The sequence below is a fragment of the Sitophilus oryzae genome, unplaced genomic scaffold (assembly GCF_002938485.1).
Source record: "Sitophilus oryzae breed Bouriz unplaced genomic scaffold, Soryzae_2.0 scaffold_1084_pilon_pilon, whole genome shotgun sequence".
Lineage (NCBI taxonomy): Eukaryota > Metazoa > Arthropoda > Insecta > Coleoptera > Curculionidae > Sitophilus > Sitophilus oryzae.
In genome coordinates this window covers 80,631-88,194 of record NW_022145709.1, presented here as the reverse complement: position 1 = coordinate 88,194, position 7,564 = coordinate 80,631, and positions in this window count along the sequence as shown.

Sequence of the window (7,564 nt, the reverse complement as noted above, 5' to 3'; positions counted from 1 at the left end):
GGTTGTTTATTGACTTACGTCACATATATCGGAGTTTTGATTCTTATATTACGACCAATTTTTGCTGTTTAGTGTATGTTTTCGCTTTTTTTGAGACTTCTTTACATTTTTAAGAGATTTTTTGATGATTTATTATCATCCAAGACAGTTTAAAACATCTATTCCTACTCAAAACAGTTTAAAACATCATAGTTATTAGACTGAGATCATAAATTTGAAAGTATTTGTGCCAGAAACTATTTTATCATCATTTTTTTGCAGAAAAATTTGTGATTATTTGAAAAAAAATAAAAATTTTCCAAACTTATTATTTCAGTGAAATAACTATCTACTCAACGTGTTTATTTTTCGTCAATAATGACACGTATTGACTATTTCCATTCTAAATATCTTGAGAACGGTTGGTCGTAGCGATTTTTACAAAGAGATATTTTTTACGTAAAAAGTCACATAGATGTATATTTTCTTCCTCGGTAGTTTTATACAGGTACGGACAAAAAGTTATTACGCTTCAAAACAGTTAAAACACATGGAGGTGGCGCCCTCTACCAGTAAGAGTCATATTGACATCAAAATCAAATTTCTCATGTCAAAAAACTCCTAGACACCTATTTTCATCCAAATATTGACGTTACTTAAAAAATTACTTGGAAAAATCGAAATAAAAATGAAACTTCTACACCCTGTATCTCTGAAACTAAGCATTTTAGGACATACATTTATACGAACTTTTTTACTTATTTTTATCTGCAGAATATGCTGCCGAAGTTCCCGTAATACAGTTTGGACCACCCTGTATATTTATATTCTTCCACTATTTCCAGCAATTTCATTAATAGCATCCATTCCAGATTTCTATCAATAGCCGTCTGAAATATTTCATTCTAAAAGAAATATCTGAAGGGCAAACAGATATCATGTCCGGCAAAGGTACGAACTAGAATGAGAATCTTTACCAACAGAGATATTTATCTCAGTACCTATTATAAACAGTGTAACAAAATAATTACAGACTAGAGTACACAGACATATTCACAATGCGCTTTGTGTAATACAATTTAATTATTTACTTAGGTAACGTGCTGTATTAGCCATAATTCAATAATATATGAGAGGCATTTCATTGTTTTATAATTCTCAAGTATTTTCATGTAAAATATCTTTAGAAACTTTATATTGGGATTATTTTTTTACTCTAAGTTATCACATTTAGTTAGAATATAGTTAAAATTTCAAATAAAACATTCATAACGTTCAGTTGTAATTTTTTAAGTCTTGGGACAAAAGTTATATATATATAAAGTTATATACAGGGTGTTTCAAAACAAATGCGAAGAACTTCAGGGGGTGATTCCTTCACTGAACTTCACTTGAACTTCAGGGGGTTCAAAATAAAGGGTAGTTTGCTTCATAAACGTTGGGTCAAAAGTCAACCATTAGGGAGATATCGCGGTACAAAGATGGCGGAAAAATAATGTTTTTATTTTTTATCTTGAAAACGAAAAGAGATAGACTAATGAAATTTTACGGAAGCATTACTGTTATGAAAACACACTTTCTGGTAATTTTCTCACTTTTTTAAAATGAGTGGAAGGGGTTGAAATAAACTACCCCTATCATTCTTGTTAACGAAATTTAAAGAAAAATCTTATCAAACACATGCAAAAAAATTAATTTGGATAGTTTAGTTTGTTTAGAAACTTTTTTATCTCTTGTATTTTTTTTATAAAACTCACCGATTTGAAATTAAAAATAAAATGTAAAGCATTACATGTCAGGACTAAAAATATTTTTAGATTAAGAATCTAGTGATAATAATAATAATCTAGATAATAACGTATTGCAGTAGGGTAATGTCAAATAAAACAATATTAGAAACATCCTAAAAAGTGACAGCGGCCGACTAGATTTTTTCCTAAAAAAATTACAACTGCCCACTAGATTCTTTATCTAAAAATGTTTTTGTCCTGACATGTAATGCTTTACATTTTATTTTTTAATTTCAAATCGGTGAGTTTTATCAAAAAAATACAAGAGATAAAAAAGTTTCTAAATAAACTAAACTATCAAAATTATTTTTTTTGCATGTGTTTGATAAGATTTTTCTTTAAATTTCATTAACAAGAATGATAGGGGTAGTTTATTTCAACCCCTTCAACTCATTTTAAAAAAGTGAAAAAATTACCAGAAAGTGTGTTTTCATAACAGTAATGCTTCCTTAAAATTTCATTAGTCTATCTCTTTTCGTTTTCAAGATAAAAAATAAAAACATTATTTTTCCGCCATCTTTGTACCGCGATATCTCCCTAATGGTTGACTTTTGACCCATCGTTTATAAAGCAAACTACCCTTTATTTTGAACAAGGAATCACCCCCTGAAGTTTTTCGCATTGGTTTTGAAACACCCTGTATATTATAAAGTTATTAAGCGAGAATTCAATTTTAAATTGAAATACTTTTAATAGGGTATGTTAAATTTTAAAATTAAGTTTATTTATATGCACCTTAAAATTAAGTTAAAAAAAATTAAAATTATTCTTATACTAACAGGTCAGATCTAAATTAGTTAAGTAACTTAATCAAAGTTGCTTTTTACTTAAATATCAAATAAAGAGCACACGGGAATAACGATGAAAGTCAATTTTTTTATTAATTTGGTTGTGATGCATAATATTTTCCGTCTTAAAAAGTTACACCTAAATGGACGGGAATATCAATAGCGGTCACATAGAAACAGGCATTTAAAAATGGGGAAAACTATAAAAGTTCATGCGTAATCTGAATTAAAAAAACGCCTTTTCTCAACATTTATTGTTTTTCCTGTGTGCTCTTCAAATTTAATGCAGATTTGTAAGTGATGACTGAAAAAAAATGAATCGGACCGTATTTTACGTCCTGGTTTCGCACACACAGATGACTAATAGTATACAGGGTGGAGTCTCTCAGACGCCACGGAGGCGCCAAGGAGAACGACAGTTTTTATCGAAATGAAATTTTGTGAGCATGTGTAGATTAATTCAGAGCACTTTTTAAAAATATAGAGAGTTCTGCAGGGTTTCCCCAAAAAAAATTTCATGTGAAAGTTGTGTTTTTTTGTAATGGAACACCCTATATATCAATTGATTTTCGGATTCTGGGAGAGAAATAAAGATGAGTTTTATAAGAGAAATATATAACTAAAGGTGTCGACGACCTCCCGTAATCCTGCTGTTAAAACATGACAGCTGGTTTTTATATATAAGAACCAATTGTTATGTTTTACCAGCAGGATTACGGGAGGTCGTTGCAGCCACCATTAAATGTAAGGTTTTTGACATATTTAACATTTTCTAAAAATAAAGAACAATTTTTAAATAACATTAAAAGCTACCTAAATTTGAATTTACCCCGTATAGCCTAATATGTAGTTAAATTAATTATTGTACTTTAAATCAAATTAATACTCGATCCAAAAAGTTATACAGGGTCAAAACAAAATTAATATTGAACATTGGTCACCTTTAAAAGCGTGTTACTCTTTTACTCAGAGATAATTGAAGTGATTCTATTAGTTGGTGAATCAATTAGTTGGGGAATGCAGTGTGCAGTGTATAGTTGGTGAATGCAGTGTAACTTGCTTTTAAAAGTGACTAATGTTCCATATTAATTTTGTCTCACTCTGTATAACTTTTGGGTCAAATTTCAATTTAGTTTAACATAAAATGGTTAATGTAATTAAATATCAGGCTATACAAAGTCATCTAAAAGTTAGGTAGCTGTTATCGAAACTTAAAATTTACTTTTTATTTTCAGAAAATGTGAAATATGCCAAAATTCTTAGATTTTAAGTATATGCTTCTTTAATAAAACTCACCTTTATTTTTTTCCTAGAATCCGAAAATCAATTAATATATAGGGTATTCTATTAGAAAAAACACAACTTTGATGTGTAACTTTTTTTGGGGACACCCTCTATAATTTTATATATTTTTAAAAAATGCTTTCAGTTAACTTACATATGCTGCCAAAATTTCATTTCGATATAAACTACCTTTCTCCTTGGAGCTTCCGCGGCGTATGAGAGGCGACACCCTGTATAGTATTAAGTAATTAAATAAAATTAATATTACATATTATATACTTGTAGCACAAGACGGAATTACTTGCCAAATTTTATAGTTAAGGTAAATGGAAAATACCCTATAAATTTTGATTCTCAAAATTTGAGTGTCAAAATATACGTCTTTTGATGCATAAACGGACGTATCTTTTTCTACTTAGAAGTTTGATTTTTTTCACGGCTTTAAGAGTTTGTAGACCTGAGTACATGGTTTTAATTTCAATTCGATACCTCCACGCGTTTCCGAGATAAAGAGTCTTGACAAACAACAAAGAAATCCTGTAAGGGTTCCGTTTCTTCTTTTTAAGGTACAGAACACTAAAAATAAAAACAAACTCCCAAATATTGTCGTGACCTAGCTGGGGGGTTGCTTGCTAGGATCGCTATACCAGGTCCTCTCTTTCAATCAAAACAACAAACTATTAGAAAAATATCCATTTATTAAATAAAAGTATACTAACAATTTCAACAAATAAGTGTAGATAATAATTTCAGGAAATGCCAAGACTTAAGGGTTTAAGACTCAAAGAGGTACTTACAACAGCATCTTATCTGACTGGCTAACTTCTGTCTTCTACCGATTCACTAGCTACTGATTAACTGAGTGTCAACTTTGACTGACCATTAGACTGACTAACTGATCTGATCGTAACTAACCGACTGAACATTGGACTGCAACTGACTAACCCCCACTCACTGTCTTCAGCATACCCTTTTATATTTGTCCGCTCGTCCCAATCATCGGCGAGTGCATCATAAAAAGTTTTCTTTGTATATGTCTAGCACCGATGTTTAGTACGAGCTTGCCTTGAAACGTCACGCTACATCGACCTGACTTTAATTGTTTTAATTAACAATGTTTACTATAAGAACATGTCTAGGTCGACGTATACGTGAACGATTCCCTTGGGTCCACATCAAATTGGTTTACTAGAATTATATTTTACATTATTTTTTCCAACTTGTTATAAACCCAAGTTGGCCTATATTTAAGTCTTGATATGTCCCCCAGGCTTGGAGAGCTGGTCCCCAGCGATAAAAAAAATCATATGCTATAAATATTTTTAAAAAATAGGAAATACACACAATAAGTTCTTTACAAATACAAAAAATAAAAATATAAAAATTATCTTCAAAAGTAAACAGTTTTTTAATTTTGACACATTAAGTTATAACGTTACATAGCGTTAACTTTTCTATAATTTAATCATCTATATTCTCATATAGGACACCGTGCATACACTCAATTTCTACTACGTAAAACAAATTTTTATATAGGTATTATCAATAACAAAAGTAATAAAAATATCTAATCAAAACAAAAAAAAAGTCGTATCGCTGAAGCGATTAAAATTTCCAAGTCGTTCACCCTGTTGCCCTCCTACTGCCCCTACTGCAAACCCACCCAGATGAATGCCCGATAAATAACTAAACAGCCCCATATAGATCCAAGCGTCCCTCTTTACGTCAAAGCATCGAACAGAATGCACCCGGTGCAACAGCATCAACCCCCTCACCCCCCGACCACCGGAAATTTATTCGACCGCCGTTCTATATTTTGACGGAAGGGGGCGAGGGGGGTGAGTGCTCCAAAACAAACAAAGAGACCACTTCGGCCTGCTCTGCTTACCGCTCTGCTAATTCCCCTCAGGTACATATATATACGTCGATGCTATAGAGGGCTATGCAGCTGCTTCTCGTGTGGTCAGACGGCGAGTGTTTCTTTGTCTTGGGTAGGGCTGAGTAAAGAATGTATTTTGTAAGACTATTATATAAATATATGACAAAAAACAGCAGATTTAGTCGTGACTGACTAAGGTAAGAAAAAACTCAAAATTTTGGTGAGGATGTAGTCAATAATCATCACACAGGCTAATAAAACTACTTTTTCAATTTTTCAAGCTTTCGGAAATTTTATTATCATAATCAGTACCGTTTATCAAATGTATAAACAAAAGGCATTAACATTTTACAACTGTATAATAAGAAAAACAACTTACGAATGAGTTAACAAAACAACATCGTCTACACAATAAGGCCTTAAAAACTAACATCATAGGACATTGGAAACGCAAGGAAACTTCCTTTATAAAATATTAAAATACAATATACATCTAACGACGTTCTTCTTTAAAAAACAAAAAATACTAAAAATAATTGCTACATTGTTGTTTCAAGCTCGATCAAACAGTAAGTGTTTAATGCAGTACCAAAATGAAATAAACATTCTAGAACTCTCCTTATCAACTGATTTTTTATGTTGACATTTACTTCTTGTAACATTTTTTGCAAAACAAAAAACCTTTTGTTTATACATTTTCTAGAATGTGGAATGTTTAGAAGGGGAGTTAATCACCGCGACTTTATAGATGTATTGTGTGTTCCCCTTTCTTGAGTTATAACTCGTTATAACTCATCATACAGTCTCAGGGCTTTAACAAAAGCCAGTATCTAAAACGGCTCCACAGAGGCCAGCTCTCCATCCTCGACATCACGACATCAGTCGTACCAAAGTTCATGGCACGAATGGTCGTCGTCTCGGTGCACTCAGTGATAAGGTGTTCTGGTGTTTCCCCATTTTCCCCACAGAATCTGCATTCGCTGTTGTTTCTCAGCTTGAGCGTACTGAGGTGGTCGTTGAGAAGACAGTGTTCTGTTAGAAACCCCGTGACAAGATTGTTTTACTTAAATCAAGGAAAACCTCGGTCGTAAGTTATGAGGAACTTTTCGAGTGTCTTAGACCCATTCCAAGTTACGGATGGAGTCTTCCAGATTCTTCAGTACCGCTTTCAGTTGGTTCCCGTTTGGAAAACAGACGGTTCTGGTCCAGTTGATGGAGTGTTCGCTCCTTTCCTAGCTAGATCATTTGCTTTTTCATTGCTTTCTATCCCTTGGTGAACAGGCACCCAGAGTAAGAGGACTTATTTTCTTTGCCTAATTTGTTGAAGAACAGATAACACAGAAATTACAGCATGATACCCACGAGCAATTAAGAGACCTAGAAGAAGGCCAAACCTGAGATTGGACTATGATATTAGAAAATTAGTAGTGCCTGCATAGCCAACAATAGACAACAATGGGCTACACCGTAATTGAAAATGGTTGAATAAGTTAAAATTGATGATGATGATGATGGGTAATCATTAGTAGATATGTATATGAGGGAATGTCAAAATTATATGCCGTTTCTTGTATTCTTTAGCCTTCTTATCCTTTTTTTTTTCTTAATAAAATAGTATTTTTGCTTTAAATATCGACAGCTACAGACTAGAAGAACAAAAGGAAATATGTCATACTCCAAAATTAGTCATAACTTACTGGTATATGATTAACCAGTTTTAATTTACCTTGTATTTTGGCAAGTCATCTGATACAGTTCTTCTATTGCTACTTTAAGAGTCTATTTTAGCTTACCTTATAATTAAATATGGAAAAGTGGGTGTTTGTTGTATGGTGTTTCAATTA